General features: G+C 40.2%; 1 pseudogene; it reads right to left on the bottom strand.

The window, feature by feature from the left end:
• Positions 1–12,747: 12,747 nt before the first annotated feature.
• Positions 12,748–14,256, bottom strand: LOC136385311 (germ cell-less protein-like 1 pseudogene; annotated as a pseudogene).
• Between the last annotated feature and the right edge of the window lie 1,434 nt (positions 14,257–15,690).

A 15,690-nucleotide genomic window follows, 5' to 3' on the forward strand; every position in this document is an offset into this window, starting at 1 on the left:
TATTTTTTAACTTTTTATTCCTTATAAAATCTCATTAATACTATCAAGAAAACCACCCTCAGATGCCATTAAAGAAGAGAAAATCGAATATCATGGATACAAAAGAAAGAGAGGTAACACAGAGAGATGAGGAAAAATCTATGGAGAAAAAATTTAAGATATTGGAAACCTTGGAGTTAAATGACAGAGAATTTAAAATAGAAATCCAAAAAATACTCAGAGTTATATGAGAAAACACAGAAAGGCAATTTAGGGAGCTCAGAAAACAACTCGATGAACACAAAGAGTATATCTCCAAGGAAATTGAAACTATAAAAACAAATCAAACAGAGATGAAAAACTCAATTCACGAGCTGAAAAACGAGGTAACAAGCTTAGCTAATAGAACAGGCTAGATAGAAGAGAGGATTAGCGAAATAGAAGACAAGCAACTTGAGGCACAACAAAGAGAAGAAGAAAGAGATTCAAAAATTAAAAAAAAAAATGAGATAGCCCTACAGGAATTATCTGACTCCATCAAAAAGAATAACATAAGAATAATAGGTATATCAGAGGGAGAAGAGAGAGAAAATGGAATGGAGAACATACTCAAACAAATAATAGATGAGAACTTCCCAAGCCTGTGGAAAGAACTAAAACCTCAAATTCTAGAAGCAAACAGAACTCCAAGTTTTCTTAACTCCAACAAACCTACTTCAAGGCACATCATAATAAAATTGGCACAAACCAACTGCAAAGAAAAAATTCTCAAGGCAGCCAGGGAAAAGAAGAATACAACATATAAAGGAAGGCCCATTAGATTATCATCAGATTTCTCAACAGAAACTCTACAAGCTAGAAGAGAGTGGACCCCAATATTTAAAGTCTTGAAAGAGAGGAACTTTCAGCCACAAATACTATACCCATCAAAGCTATCCTTCAAATATGAAGGAGAAATAAATACATTCACAGATACAGAAAAGATGAGAGAATTTATCACCAGAAAACCCCCACTCCAGGAAATACTAAAGGGGGTTCTCCAATCAGATACAAAGAATAAAAAAAAAAAAAAAAAACAAATCCACAAGTAAAAGCTCCAAGAAGAACATAACAAAACCAACTTTAAACTGTGACAACAATAAGAAAGGGGGGGAGAGGATGGAGATTAACAGTAGCAAAGGGTGATGGAGTGCAAAAGTACTCACAAAATAGTGCACTACAATGAACAGGGTAGGAACCCTTTTCATTACTTAATGGTAACCACCATTGAAAAAACCACCACAGAAGCACATGAATTAAAAAAGATAGCAACAGAGGAAAGATGTATGGAATACAATTAAAATAAAAACAAAAGATAGAAAAACAAAAGAGAAGGATCAAACAAGACACAAAACTAACAGAAAGCAATATATAAAATGGCAATAGGAAACTCATAAGTGTCAATAATTACACTAAATGTAAACGGATTAAACTCACCAATAAAAAGGCACAGAGTAGCAGAATGGATTAAAAAAGAAAATCCAACTGTATGCTGCCTACAAGGAACTCATCTAAGTAACAAGGATAAAAACAAATTCAAAGTGAAAGGCTGGAAAACAATACTCCAAGCAAATAACATCCACAAAAAAGCAGGCGTAGCAATACTCATATCTTATGATGCTGACTACAAGACAGCAAAAGTACTCAGAGACAAAAATGGCCATTTCATAATGGCTAAGGGGACACTGAATCAAGAAGACATAACAATTCTTAATATATATGCACCAAACCAAGGAGCACCAAAATATATAAGACAGCTACTTATTGACCTTAAAACAAAAACTGACAAAAATACAATCATACTTGGAGACCTCAATACACCACTGACGGCTCTACATCGGTCATCCAAACAAAGAATCAACAAAGATATAGCGGCCTTAAACAAAACACTAGAGCACCTGGATATGATAGACATCTACAGGACATTTCATCCCAAAGTGACTGAGTATACATTTTTCTCCAGTGTACATGGATCATTCTCAAGAATTGACCATATGTTGGGCCACAAAAACAACATGAGCAAATTCAGAAAAATCGAAGTTGTACCAAGCATATTTTCTGATCATAAAGCCTTGAAACTAGAATTCAACTGCAAAAAGGAGGAAAAAAATCCCACAAAAATGTGGAAACTAAACAACATACTTTTAAAGAATAAATGGGTCAAGGAAGAAATAAGTGCAGAGATCAAAAGATATATACAGACTAATGAAAATGACAATACGACATATCAGAATCTATGGAATGCAGCAAAAGCAGTGATAAGAGGGAAGTTCATATAATTTCAGGCATATAGGAACAAACAAGAGAGAGCCCAAGTGAACAACTTAACTTCACACCTTAAGGAACTAGAAAATGAAGAACAAAGACAACACAAAACCAGCTGAAGAAAGGAGATAATAAAAATCAGAGCAGAAATAAGTGAAATAGAGAACAGAAAAACTATAGAAAAAATTAATAGAACAAGGAGTTGGTTCTTTGAAAAGATCAACAAAATTGACAAACCCTTGGCAAGACTTACCAAGGAAAAAAGAGAAAGAACTCATATAAACAAAATCCAAAATGAAAGAGGAGAAATCACCACGGACATCGTAGATATACAAAGAATTATTGTAGAATACTATGAAAAACTTTATGCCACTAAATTCAACAACCTAGAAGAAATGGATAAATTCCTAGAACAATACAACCCTCCTAGACTGAGTCAAGAAGAAGCAGAAAGCCTAAACAGACCTATCAGTAGAGAAGAAATAGAAAAAAACATTAAAAACCTCCCCAAAAATAAAAGTCCAGGCCCTGACGGCTATACCAGCGAATTTTATCAAACCTTCAAAGAAGACTTGGTTCCTATTCTACAAAAAGTCTTCCAAAAAATTGAAGAAGAAGCAATACTTCCAAACACATTTTATGAGGCAAACATAACCCTTATATCAAAACCAGGCAAGGATGGCACAAAAAAAGAAAACTACAGACCAATATCTCTAATGAATACAGATGCTAAAATACTAAACAAAATACTAGCAAATCGAATACAACAACATATTAAAAAAATAATACATCATGATCAAGTGGGATTCATCCCAGAATCTCAAGGATGGTTCAACATACGTAAAATGGTTAACATAATACACTATATCAACAAAACAAAGAACAAGAACCACATGATATTATCAATAGATGCAGAAAAGGCTTTTGATAAAATACAACACAATTTTATGTTTAAGACTCTCAACAAAATGGGTATAGAAGGAAAATATCTCAACATGATAAAGGCCATATATGATAAATCATCAGCTAACATCATACTAAATGGCACAAAACTGAAGGCTTTCCCCCTTAAATCAGGAACAAGACAGGGTTGTCCACTCTCTCCACTCTTATTTAATGTGGTACTAGAGGTTCTTGCCACAGCAATCAGACAAGACAAAGAAATAAAAGGCATCCATATCGGAAAAGAAGAAGTAAAGGTATCACTTTTTGCAGATGATATGATCCTATACATCAAAAACCCCAAAGAATCCACAAAAAGACTACTAGAAACAATAAGCCAATACAGTAAGGTCGCAGGATACAAAATTAACATACAGAAGTCAATAGCCTTTCTATATGCCAACAATGAAACATTTGAGAATGAACTCAAAAGAATAATCCCCTTCACGATTGCAACAACAACAAAAAAAAATACCTAGGAATAAACATAACAAAGAATGTAAAGGACTTATACAATGAAAACTATAAACCATTGTTAAGGGAAATCGAAAAAGATATTATGAGATGGAAGAATATTCCTTGTTCTTGGTTAGGTAGAATAAATATAATCAAGATGGCCATATTACCCAAAGCAATATACAAATTTAATGCAATTCCCATCAAAATTCCAATGACATTTTTTAAATAAATGGAGCAAAAAATAATTAGATTTATATGGAACTATAAAAAGCCCCGAATAGCCAAAGCAATCCTAAAGAAAAGGAATGAAGCTGGGGGCATTACAATACCTGACTTCAAACTATATTATAGGGCCATGACAATCAAAACAGCATGGTATTGGCAGAAAAATAGACACTCAGACCAATGGAACAGAATAGAAAGCCCAGAAATAAAACCACATATATATGGTCAAATAATTTTTGATAAAGTGGCCAACAACACACAATGGAGAAAAGAAAGCCTCTTCAACAAATGGTGCTGGGAAAACTGGAAAACCACATGCAAAAGAATGAAGCTGGACTACAGTTTGTCCCCCTGTACTAAAATTAACTCAAAATGGATCAAAGATCTAAACGTAAGACCTGAAACAATAAAGTACATAGAAGAAGACATAGGTACTAAACTCATGGACCTGGGCTTTAAAGAGCATTTTATGAATTTGACTCCACAGGCAAGAGAAGTGAAAGCAAAAATTAATGAATGGGACTACATCAGACTAAGAAGTTTTTGCTCAGCAAGAGAAAGTGATAACAAGATAAACAGACAGCCAACTAATTGGGAAATGATATTTTTAAACACCTGCTCAGATAAGGGCCTAATATCCAAAATATACAAAGAACTCATATAAAACTCAACAACAAACAAACAAACAATCCAATAAAAAAAAATGGGAAGAGGATATGAACAGACACTTCTCCCAGGAAGAAATACAAATGGCCAACAGATATATGAAAAGATGCTCATCTTCTTTAGTTATTAGAGAAATGCAAATCAAAACTGCAATGAGATACCACCTCACACCTGTTAGATTAGCTATTATTAACAAGACAGGTAATAGCAAATGTTGGAGAGGTTGTGGAGAAAAAGGAACCCTCATCCACTGTTGGTGGGAATGTAAACTAGTACAACCATTATGGAAGAAAGTATGGTGGTTCCTCAAAAAACTGAAAATAGAACTACCTTATGACCCAGCAATCCCTCTACTGGGTATATACCCCAAAAACTCAGAAACATTGACTCGTAAAGACACATGCAGCCCCATGTTCATTGCAGCATTGTTCACAGTGGCCAGGACATGGAAACAACCAAAAAGCCCATCAATAGATGACTGGATAAAGAAGATGTGGCACATATACACTATGGAATACTACTCAGCCATAAGAAATGATGAGATCGGATCATTTATAGCAAAATGGTGGGATCTTGACAACATTATACGGAGTGAAATAAGTAAATCAGAAAAAAACAGGAACTGCATTATTCCATACGTAGGTGGGACATAAAAGTGAGACCAAGAGACATTGATAAGAGTGTGGTGGTTACGGGGGGGAGGGGGGGAGAGGGTAAGGGAAGGGGGAGGGGGGAGGGGGAGGGGCACAAAGAGAACTAGATAGAGGGTGACAGAGGACAATCTGACTTTGGGTGATGGGTATGCAACATAATTGAACGACAAGATAACCTGGACATAGTATCTTTGAATATATGTATCTTGATTTACTGATGTCACCCCATTAAAAATAAATAAATTTAAATAAATAAATAAATAAATAAATAAGGAAAAAAAAGAAAATTAAAAAAAAAAGATAAAAGAATACATTTTCTTTTCAAGTGCACATGGTATACAGTGGTACCTTGAGATACAAATTTAATTCATTCTGTAACCAAGCTCCTAAGTCAGTCAACTCGTATATCAAACTGCCAACACTGGACCCATGCGCCAATGGGCCAACTAGCGGCAGCTTCCCGAATCATGACTCAGATCTCAGAATTTCGCTCAGATCTCAAACAAAAATACAAACTGAGTTGCAGTTTATATCTTAAAAAAAAAAAATCTGTATGTTGGTCTGTTCATATCTCAAGGTACCACTGTATTTCCCAGGATAGAATACATGTTAGGACACAAAATAAGTCTCAATAAATTTAAGGAGATTTAAATCACATCATGCATCTTCTCTCATCACAATAGCATGAAATTAGGAATCAACTACCATAGAAAAACTGAAAAACATTCAAACACTTGGAGATTAAATAGCATATTATTAAGTAATTAATGGGCTAACAATGATATTAAAATTTTTCATGAAAAAATAAAAATAAGCATACAACAACACAAAATCTATGGAACACAATGAAAACAGTCGTGAGAAAGAAGTACACAATATTTCAGGCATACCTTAAAAAGCAAGAAAAGCCATGACAAGTTGGCTGTATGGTAGAGCATCAGTCTGGTGTGTGGATATCCAGGGTTCAATTCCTGATCAGGGCACACAGAAGTGACCATCTTCTTCACTACCCCTCCCCCTTCTCTCCGTCTTTCCCTCTCACAGTCATGGTTTAATTGATTCAAGCACATTGGGCCCAGGCACTGAGGATGGCTCCTTGGGTCCTCCACCTCAGGCATTAAAAATAGCTCATTTGTAAGCACTGCCCGAAATAGGCCGAGTATCAGCCCCAGACAGGGGTTACCGGGTGGATGCCCGTTGGGGCGCATGTGTGAGTCTGTCTCTATCTCTTTTCCTTTCACTTGGAAAAGAAAAAAAGAAAAGAAGCAAGAAAAATTTCAAATAAGCTACCTAACTCTGCACCTAAAATAGAAAAAGAACAACAAATAAAACCCAAAGTACAAGGAAGGAAATAATAAAGATCAAAGAGGTAAACACTTATATAGCATTTGAATTGTTGATTATGTTGTGTACCCATCACCCAAAGCCAAATCATTTTCTGTCACCGTATATTTCTTCGTTTTTTCTCCCCTCTTTCCACCCCCTCCCCCGAGTAATCACTTCCCTTTTGTCTATGTCCATGAGTCTTGGTTTTATATCCCACCTATGTGTGAAATCATATAGTTCTTACCTTTTTCTGATTTACATGTTTCAGTCAGTAAAATGTTCTCAAGGTCCATCCATTTTGTCCTACATGGCAATATGTCATCAATTCTTATGGCTGAGTAGTATTCCCTTGTATATATGTGCTATATCTGTTTTATCCAATCCTTTATCAAAGGACACTTTTGTTGTCTCCATATCTTAGCCACCATGAATAATGTTGCAATGAACATAAGAGTGCGTATAACTTTTAACATTTCTTGCAAGGTAGTTATACTAGTTTAAAATTCTTTCAGATTTTTTTCTGAGAAAATGTTTGTCTCTCTTTCAATTTTGAAGTATAATTTCTCTGGATACAGAATTATAAGTTCATGGGCATTTTCTTTCTGTATTTTAAATCTTTCATTGCACTCCCTTATTGATTGCATAGTTTTTAAAGGAATGTCTTACGTAATTCTTCTCCCTTCTCCTCTATAGGTGAAGTGTTTGTTCCTCTGCCCTCTTTTAAGATTTTTATTTCAGTCTTTGATTTTCTGCAGATTAATTATTATACACTTAGGAATAGATTTATTAGTATTTATTTTCTTGGTTTCTCTGAGCCACCTGGATCTATGGTTTGTTATTTTTCATTTGTTTTAGAAAATTCACAGTAAAAAAATTTAAGAAATTATTTCTTCAAATATTTCTTCCATTCATCTTATCTTCTTCTAGTATCTGCATTATGCATGCTACACCCTTTGTCATTGTCCTAAAGTTCTTTCATATTTTGTTCTTTCTCTCTGCATTTATTCTTAAAAGTTTCTATTCACATTTCTTGAATATCTTTGATTCTTTCTTTAGATGTATCCAGTCCATTGATTTAAATGAGTCCATCAAAAGATATTCTTTATTCTTGTTACAATGTTTTTATTTCTAGTATTTTCTCCTTTTTTTCTGTATTTTTCTGAAGCCGGAAACCGGGAGAGACAGTCAGACAGACTCCCGCATGCGCCCGACCGGGATCCACCCGGCACGCCCACCAGGGAGCGACACTCTGCCCACAAGGGGGCGATGCTCTGCCCCTCCAGGACATCGCTCTGTTGCGACCAGAGCCACTCTAGCGCCTGGGGCAGAGGCTGAGGAGCCATCCCCAGCGCCCGGGCCATCTTTGCTCCAGTGGAGCCTCGGCTGTGGGAGGGGAAGAGAGAGACAGAGAGGAAGGAGAGGGGGAGGGGTGGAGAAGCAGATGGGCGCTTCTCCTGTGTGCTCTGTCCAGGAATCAAACCCGGGACTTCTGCATGGCAGGCCGACGCTCTACCATTGAGCCAACCAGCCAGGGTCCTAGTATTTTCTTTTAATTTTTTCTTAGACTTTCCATATCTCAGTTTACATTACCCACCTGTACTTTTAATCTTGTCCATTTTTTACTTCAGAGTTCATAGCATATTAATATAGTTGTTTTCTATTCCCAATTTCATTAAGTCAAACATCTCTGGCATATTTGAGTCTGGTTCTGATGGTTATTTTATCTATTTAAACTGTGAGGGGGTTGTCTTTTAATGTGTCTCTTAATTTTTTGTTGATAGCTAAGCATTATGTACTAGGTAAAAGGAACTGAGGTAAATAGGCCTTTAGTGCAAGGTATTTCTGTTTATCTGATCAGGGTTTAAGCTGTGATTACTGCTTATTTTAGTTGTGTCAGAGAATAAAATTTCTCCTGATGCCATTTTTTGGAATCACTGGTTGCCTTTGGGATTCCCTAGAGACTTCTTAAATAAGACCTGAGAGGCCCTGGACGGTTGGCTCAGCAGTAGAGCGTCGGCCTGGCGTGCGGGGGACCCAGGTTCGATTCCCAGCCAGGGCACATAGGAGAAGCGCCCATTTGCTTCTCCACCCCCCCTCCTACCTCTCTGTCTCTCTCTTCCCCTCCCGCAGCCAAAGCTCCATTGGAGCAAAGATGGCCTGGGCGCTGGGGATGGCTCCTTGGCCTCTGCCCCAGGCGCTAGAGTGGCTCTGGTCGCGGCAGAGCGACGCCCCAGAGGGGCAGAGCATCGCCCCCTGGTGGGCAGAGCGTCTCCCCTGGTGGGCATGCCGGGTGGATCCCGGTCGGGCGCATGCGGGAGTCTGTCTGACTGTCTCTCCCCGTTTCCAGCTTCAGAAAAATACAAAAAAAAAAAAAAAAAAAAAAAAAAGACCTGAGACAGGTTCTTTCCATTACATTCCTATGTAATTATAGAACAGTTTAAACATTGTAATGATAAGATATAAAGTGAAAGGGAGCATTCTGTAGTCCCATGATTAGACCTGTCTTTTAATGAGCCTCTGCTAATGAGTTGTGATCTACAAAAATGTTTCTCAGTTTTTACCCCCTTAGGTGATACTGGAAGGCTAGTGGAGGGCAGAGTTGTGTCTTAAGAGTCATTCACCTGCTGTGACTAATCCAAAAAGAAATAGAAAGTCTAAACAGACCAACAATGAAAAAAAAGAGTATGAATCACTAGTCAAAACCACAGAACAGAGAAAACTCCAGGAATAGACATTTCAACTGGTGAGTTTTACCAAACATTTAAAGGAAACTAATGCCAATTTTTCTCAGCTTTGACAAAACATTGAAGGGGAGGAAACACTTCCAAACTCTCTACAAAGGAGCATTACTCTGATACCAACACCAGAGAAGGGCACTACCAGAAAACTCTAGACCAATATCCTTGCTAAACATAGATGCAAAGATTCTCAACAAAATGTTAGAAAACCAAATAAATAAACTCATTAAAAGGTTTATACATTATGGCTAAATGAGATTTATCCCTGGGATACAAGAAAGGTACAACTTATGCATATCAATAAATTTACACCACATTATCAATAAATATACCACATTAGTGTAATGAGTGGTAACAATCATGTAATGACCTCAATAGATGTAAAAAAAAACTTTGTGGGGAATAAAAACAAAACACCTCAACAGGTTGGGTGTAGAAGGAATATAGTTCAATACAATCAAGGCCACATATGACAAACCCACATCTAACATTGCACTCAGTGGCAAAGAATAGAAAGCTTTTTCTCTAAGATCAGGAAAAAGATTAGAGTGCCCACTCACACCACTCCTATTCAATATATCAATTGTACTTCAAGTTCTGTATAGAGCAATCAGGCAAGACAATGAGAAAATGGAATCCAAATCAGAAAGGAATAAGAAAAACTGTCATTATTGTCAGATGATATGATCTTATATAAAGACTCAAAGACTCAAATAGAAAGCTGTTGGATCTAATAAACAAATTTAGTAAATTTTCAGGATGTAAAATCAATATGCAGAAAGCAGTTGCTTTCTTATGCATTAGCTATGAGACAGCTGGAAAATAAATAAAAAAACAAAATCATTTACAATAACATCAAAAACAATAAAATATTTAGGAATAAATTAAGCAAGGGAGTGAATGATCTGTACAATGAAACTTAACGTTCTTTGAGGAAAGAAACCTAAGAGGACACTAACAAGTAAACAGACATTCTGTTTTCATGCACTGACAGACATAATATTATTAAAATGATCATGCTACCCAAATTCATCTATAGATTTAACAAAGTCCTCATAAAAATTCCACTGGAATTTTGCACACAGATAGAAAAAAAGGAATTCTATAATTTGTACAAAACTTACAAAATCCCTGAATAGTTCAAGGGATCACAAAGAAGGAAAACAAAACAGGAGGCCTCACACTGTTTGATTTCAAGCTCTACTACAAAAGCTAAGTAAAGAAAACAGTAGGATACTGGCATGAAAATGGACACATAGACCAACGGAACAGAATACAGAACCTAGAATGAAACCCCCACATATACAGTCAACCAATACTTGATCATGAAGCCAACGACATCATAATGGGGAAAGGGTAGTCTCTTCCACAAGTTGTGTTGGGAAAGCCGCAATTTCCACGTGCAGAAAAGGAAATTGGACTTCAGTCTTACACCACTCAGAAAAATTAGCTTGAAATTGATTAAAGACTGAAATGTAAGAGCCAATACTGCAAGATGCCTAGAATAAAACGTAAGAAAGAAACTCCTCAACATTGCGTCTGGCAATGATTTGGGGGTATGACAACAAAAGCATAAACAACAGAAGAAAAAAAAACAAATAACCTGGGTGTTTCTGGTAGTAACACCCTGCAACCTACATGGAAATCAAAGGATGAAAGACATTGCCAAAGGTACAATTCTAAAATAATGTCCCAAACTAAATAACAGCAGGGTCAAGTTACAATCCCCAAGAATTCAAAGACCTTCCATAATTATGACTTACTGTTTTCTTTTGCTACTTTGTTTACTTTGTTCTCTAACTTCCAGAAAGTGGTCATACCTCATCCAGAAACTATCCTAGTGTAAGCAGAGTTAGGGTTTCCACACTAAAAATAAAACAACCTACAAAATAAGATATTTGTAAACCATGTATACAAATAAATTAATATCCAATATTTACAAGGAACGCATACAAGGCAATAACAACAGTGGAAACAAGAAGCGGTCTGGTTTACAAATGGTCAGAGGAACTAAAGACACATCTTTCCAGAAAAAAAAATTCAAATGGTTAACAGGCACATGAAAAGTTGTTCAACATGATTGCTTTAAGCATCAGGAAATGCAAACGAAAAAGCACAATGAGCTATCACCTTACACTTGTGAAAATGGCTATTATTAAGGTGACCAACTTTTTTACAATGAAAAGGACAAAAATCAATTGAATAAAACAATATAAATAAAATACATTTTATTCATTTCAACAATAGACTATAATATGATAAATGCATAATAAAAACATTTGTAATATTTTATATTGTAATTATGCTTAGGTGCCTATTACTTTTTAATAATAATTGTAAGAAAAAGTGCTCATTTACATACAAATACATCACATGATGCAATGGATCGACTCTGCATTGATCAAATACGGACATTCACAAATTGTCTTCCAATATCAAAAAGGAAGACATGTAGGAGGACACTTTTTGAGGGAGGATGGAACTTACAAAAGAAGGACTGTCCTCCCTAAAGGAGGACGATCGGTCACCTTACTATTATCAACCATACAGCAGTAACGGTGTTAGTGAAAATGTGGAGGAAAGCAAAACCTTGTGCACAGTTGGGGTGAGTGTAAAGTGGCTTAGCCATTATGCTCAACAGTACGGAGGTTCCTCAAAAAATTAAAAAGACACTCTAGGGTTGAAGAACAGTCAACAAAAAGAAGATCATCAGTCAGAGGTAGATTAAGGTCAGTTGAGGCCCCGGCAAGGAAGAAAATATTGGACCCCTTATCATTAGAAAATATGTAAACGTGGGGTTTTGCGGGGCCGTTCAGAAGTCAGAGCCCAGGCCACGGGCCCAGTGCGCCCGCCCTTAAATCCACCTCTGTCATCAATGCAGTCTGGGCGTGTTCACTTAGTGAAAGACCATGAAAAGCAAGTAATACACTCAGTGGCGGGAAATGGAGAAAGGGGAGCAATTTCAATGGAACTAGTGCTGGTGGTGCTGGTGGTGGTGAGAGGGGGCATGGCAACTCGAAACACACCAAGTCAAAGAGAAGTCAAAGTACTCCTTTGACACTCATTTAATCAAATTTAATCAAACTAACGGAAAAGAGTTCAACTAAGAGTACTAGACTACATGGGCTCACATTTGCTCTCCTAAAGTCAATTGGCCCTTGTTTTGCAGAAATGATGTACGTCAATCCATGGTGAACCAGGAAGACAGGTTGCCACATCAACAGCAGGCATGAATTCTGGAGGTGTTTGGGGGCTTCAAAATATGCCCTCCTCCTAGGCACCAGGAATCAGTTTCAAGTGTTACAAGCTACAGTTCAACCAAGCCTCTGGCAGAGTTGGTCACCAGAGATGGGAAAGACCAGTTGATCCCAAAGAAAATATGGCACCTCGAGCAAGCTGACCATCCCTGTGCTCAAGGAGCAGCGGCTCGGCTTTCTGGGATGTTGCCTGGGTCCTCACTCTGGGCTGCGGCCCTCTCTGGGGAGGTACAGGAAGTTACAGGACACATACATGGGGAAGACCACATCTTGGTCCTCCAGGTTCACTACCTCTAGCTCTTGATCTCTCCTCAGGGTAAGCAGCTGGTATTCTGTGCTCCTCCTGAAAATAGCTCTTCCATCCCTGTCCAAGGAAACCAGGCAGAGGCGGAATGCGATCTTTCTTTGCCAGAGGAAGCTGACCCGGATGCCACAGGAACTGTTCAGTGCCCTGCGCTTGAAGGTGATGCGCTGGTTGGCGTAGGTGACCACCAGGTCCCAGATAAAGCTGAAGCCAGACCACTGCCAGCTGCATGGCATTTCACCATGGAGCTGGTACCCACATCGCATGCTGTTCCCCTGGATATTGGACACGTTGGCAACAATGGGCCCGAGCTCCATGTCTTGCTCAGCCTGGAGTTGGGTAAGCAATTCCTGTCTGTACACTGGGGACAGCCACGTGGTAGGCATCAACGAATCCTGGTCAATGATGCGTGTCGACAGCAGGTCACAGACGATGTAGGCCAGCCGCAGATGCTGGAACACTGGCACGAAGGCTCTGCCCTGCTGAGTCTCCAGGAAGGGGGTGCCCTCCGACTCTGTCTTGGCCCTAGCAAACCACATGTTGGCGTTGGACAATAAGGTCCTGCGGGTACACTTCACTGTGGGCTGCAGCTGCAAGTACATCCACTTCTTCAGTGTGGTGTACACGTCCATCTCTACTTGCATCACTAAGAGCTCCGAAGAGGCAATGAGCTCTTTCATGATATCCAGGCTCACTTCTCTCAATAGCGCATCACTATTGCAAGTCATTAGGTTGTCCAGCAGCCACTGGAAGCACACGGCTCTGATGCCTGGGAGGCCGTAGGTCTCAGAACATTGGTAGTAAATGAATACGGTTTGGGCGCTGACAGTCTCTGTCATGACTGCCCCACACAGCTGACTCAGCTCGTCCAGCTGCAGCATGCTGGCCGCGGCCAGGATGGAGACCACTCGGTTGGGTGGAATGCGCACGCATTCTCGATACAGGGAGCCTAGAGCCTCATGCAGTGCCAAATGATCAATGTTCTCGTCAGGCATTTGCAACTCTATAACATTCATGGTGGTTTCCCGCCAAGCGCCACTGAACATGCTGGCAAAGTACCCTGACTGGCACAAATAGGCCCTGTGGAGGTTCCATACTTGCCCGAATGCGCGGATCTGTACATCGCTGCCTTCCCCCTTGAGGAACAGAGCATTGTAACGGGGACCCAGACGGCCTTTGGCACGCTTCGGGATGAGCTCTTCTTCGTGGGCACCCCCTGAGTCTCTATTCCGTTTGCGGCCGCCATGACTGGTGCTGGGTCCGGCCTCCTCACTCTCCGACTCTGCCTCGGCTACCATTACCATGGCTGCCCCCTCGGCTTCCTCCTCCTCCCCACCGACACCTGGTTGCTCTGGGGCACGACCCCCCAGGAGCCGCAGCAACCGGCTGCTTAATGCTCCCATGGCCTGTATGTACCTCAAAAGCGCAAACGACACACTCACTCCCAGGTCCTCTGCCCAGAGTGCTTCTGGGTACCGCGTCTGCTCTCGCATCACCCATGAACTCGTGCGAGAACCCACGGCCTCTGCCCAGAGTGCTTCTGGGTACCGCGTCTGCTCTCGCATCACCCATGAACTCGTGCGAGAACACACGGCCTCTGCCCAGAGTGCTTCTGGGTACAGCGTCTGCTCTCGCATCACCCATGAACTCGTGCGAGAACCCACGGCCTCTGCCCAGAGTGCTTCTGGGTACAGCTTCTGCTCTCGCATCACCCATGAACTCGTGCGAGAACACACGGCCTCTGCCCAGAGTGCTTCTGGGTACAGCGTCTGCTCTCGCATCACCCATGAACTCGTGCGAGAACCCACGGCCTACCCGGAAGCCCGCTCGGGGCACCTTTTCATCCGGGGTGAGGGCTCTGGGGCTACCTCCACAGACTGCTGCTTCATTTTTTTTTTTTATTTCTTTATGTTTCAGTGACACGTTTCCTTGCTTTAATAATTTTTGACAGACTTAAGATTTAACAGAGGACTTTTTGTGTGAATTATTCCTCTGTTTTCAAGAACCCATTTCACGTGTTCTTACATAAAATATTTAAGTTTATTTGTGGGGGGGGGGAGATTTACATTTGATGCCAGCTTTGTCCTCTAGGCACCTTAACTTCCCTCGTTAGATCCTAACACTGTCTCATCACTTGAGGTTGTGAAGCCCTTTTCTGTGATAAAGGTGGTAATATTTGCCCACGTTTTTGCTTGCTCTTTTACTTTTCATTTCTAAATACTGCTTCTAGTTATAAAGCCATTTAAAACTCTGTGTGTGGGCCCTGGCCGGTTGGCTCAGTGGTAGAGCGTCGGCCTGGCGTGCAGAAGTCCCAGGTTCAATTCCCGGCCAGGGCACACAGGAGAGGCACCCATCTGCTTCTCCACCCCCCCCCCTCCTTCCTCTCTGTCTCTCTCTTCCCCTCCCGCAGCCAAGGCTCCATTGGAGCAAAGATGGCCCGGGCGCTGGGGATGGCTCCTTGGCCTCTGCCCCAGGTGGTAAAGTAGCTCTGGTCACGGCAGAGCGTCGCGCCGGAGGGGCAGAGCATCGCCCCTGGTGGGCGTGCCGGGTGGATCCTGGTCGGGCGCATGCGGGAGTCTGTCTGACTGTCTCTTCCCCGTTTCCAGCTTCAGAAAAATACAAAAAACAAAAACAAAAAAACTGTGTGTGTGTTTGTTGGTGTGCGTATGTGCTTGTGTGTGTGTTGTGTCTAAATCATCTGCTTTTGATCTTATGTCTCCATTTAAAATAGACAGCGTTAGCTCAGGGAAGACCTAAAGTTCCCAGAACACCTTTCAGCCGTATTTATGTTTTTCCCTCTGCACTTGTTTGTACATCTTGACCCTCTACCTCTGGCA

This window comes from Saccopteryx leptura, chromosome X (genome assembly GCF_036850995.1).
Source record: "Saccopteryx leptura isolate mSacLep1 chromosome X, mSacLep1_pri_phased_curated, whole genome shotgun sequence".
NCBI classification, from domain to species: Eukaryota; Metazoa; Chordata; class Mammalia; order Chiroptera; family Emballonuridae; genus Saccopteryx; species Saccopteryx leptura.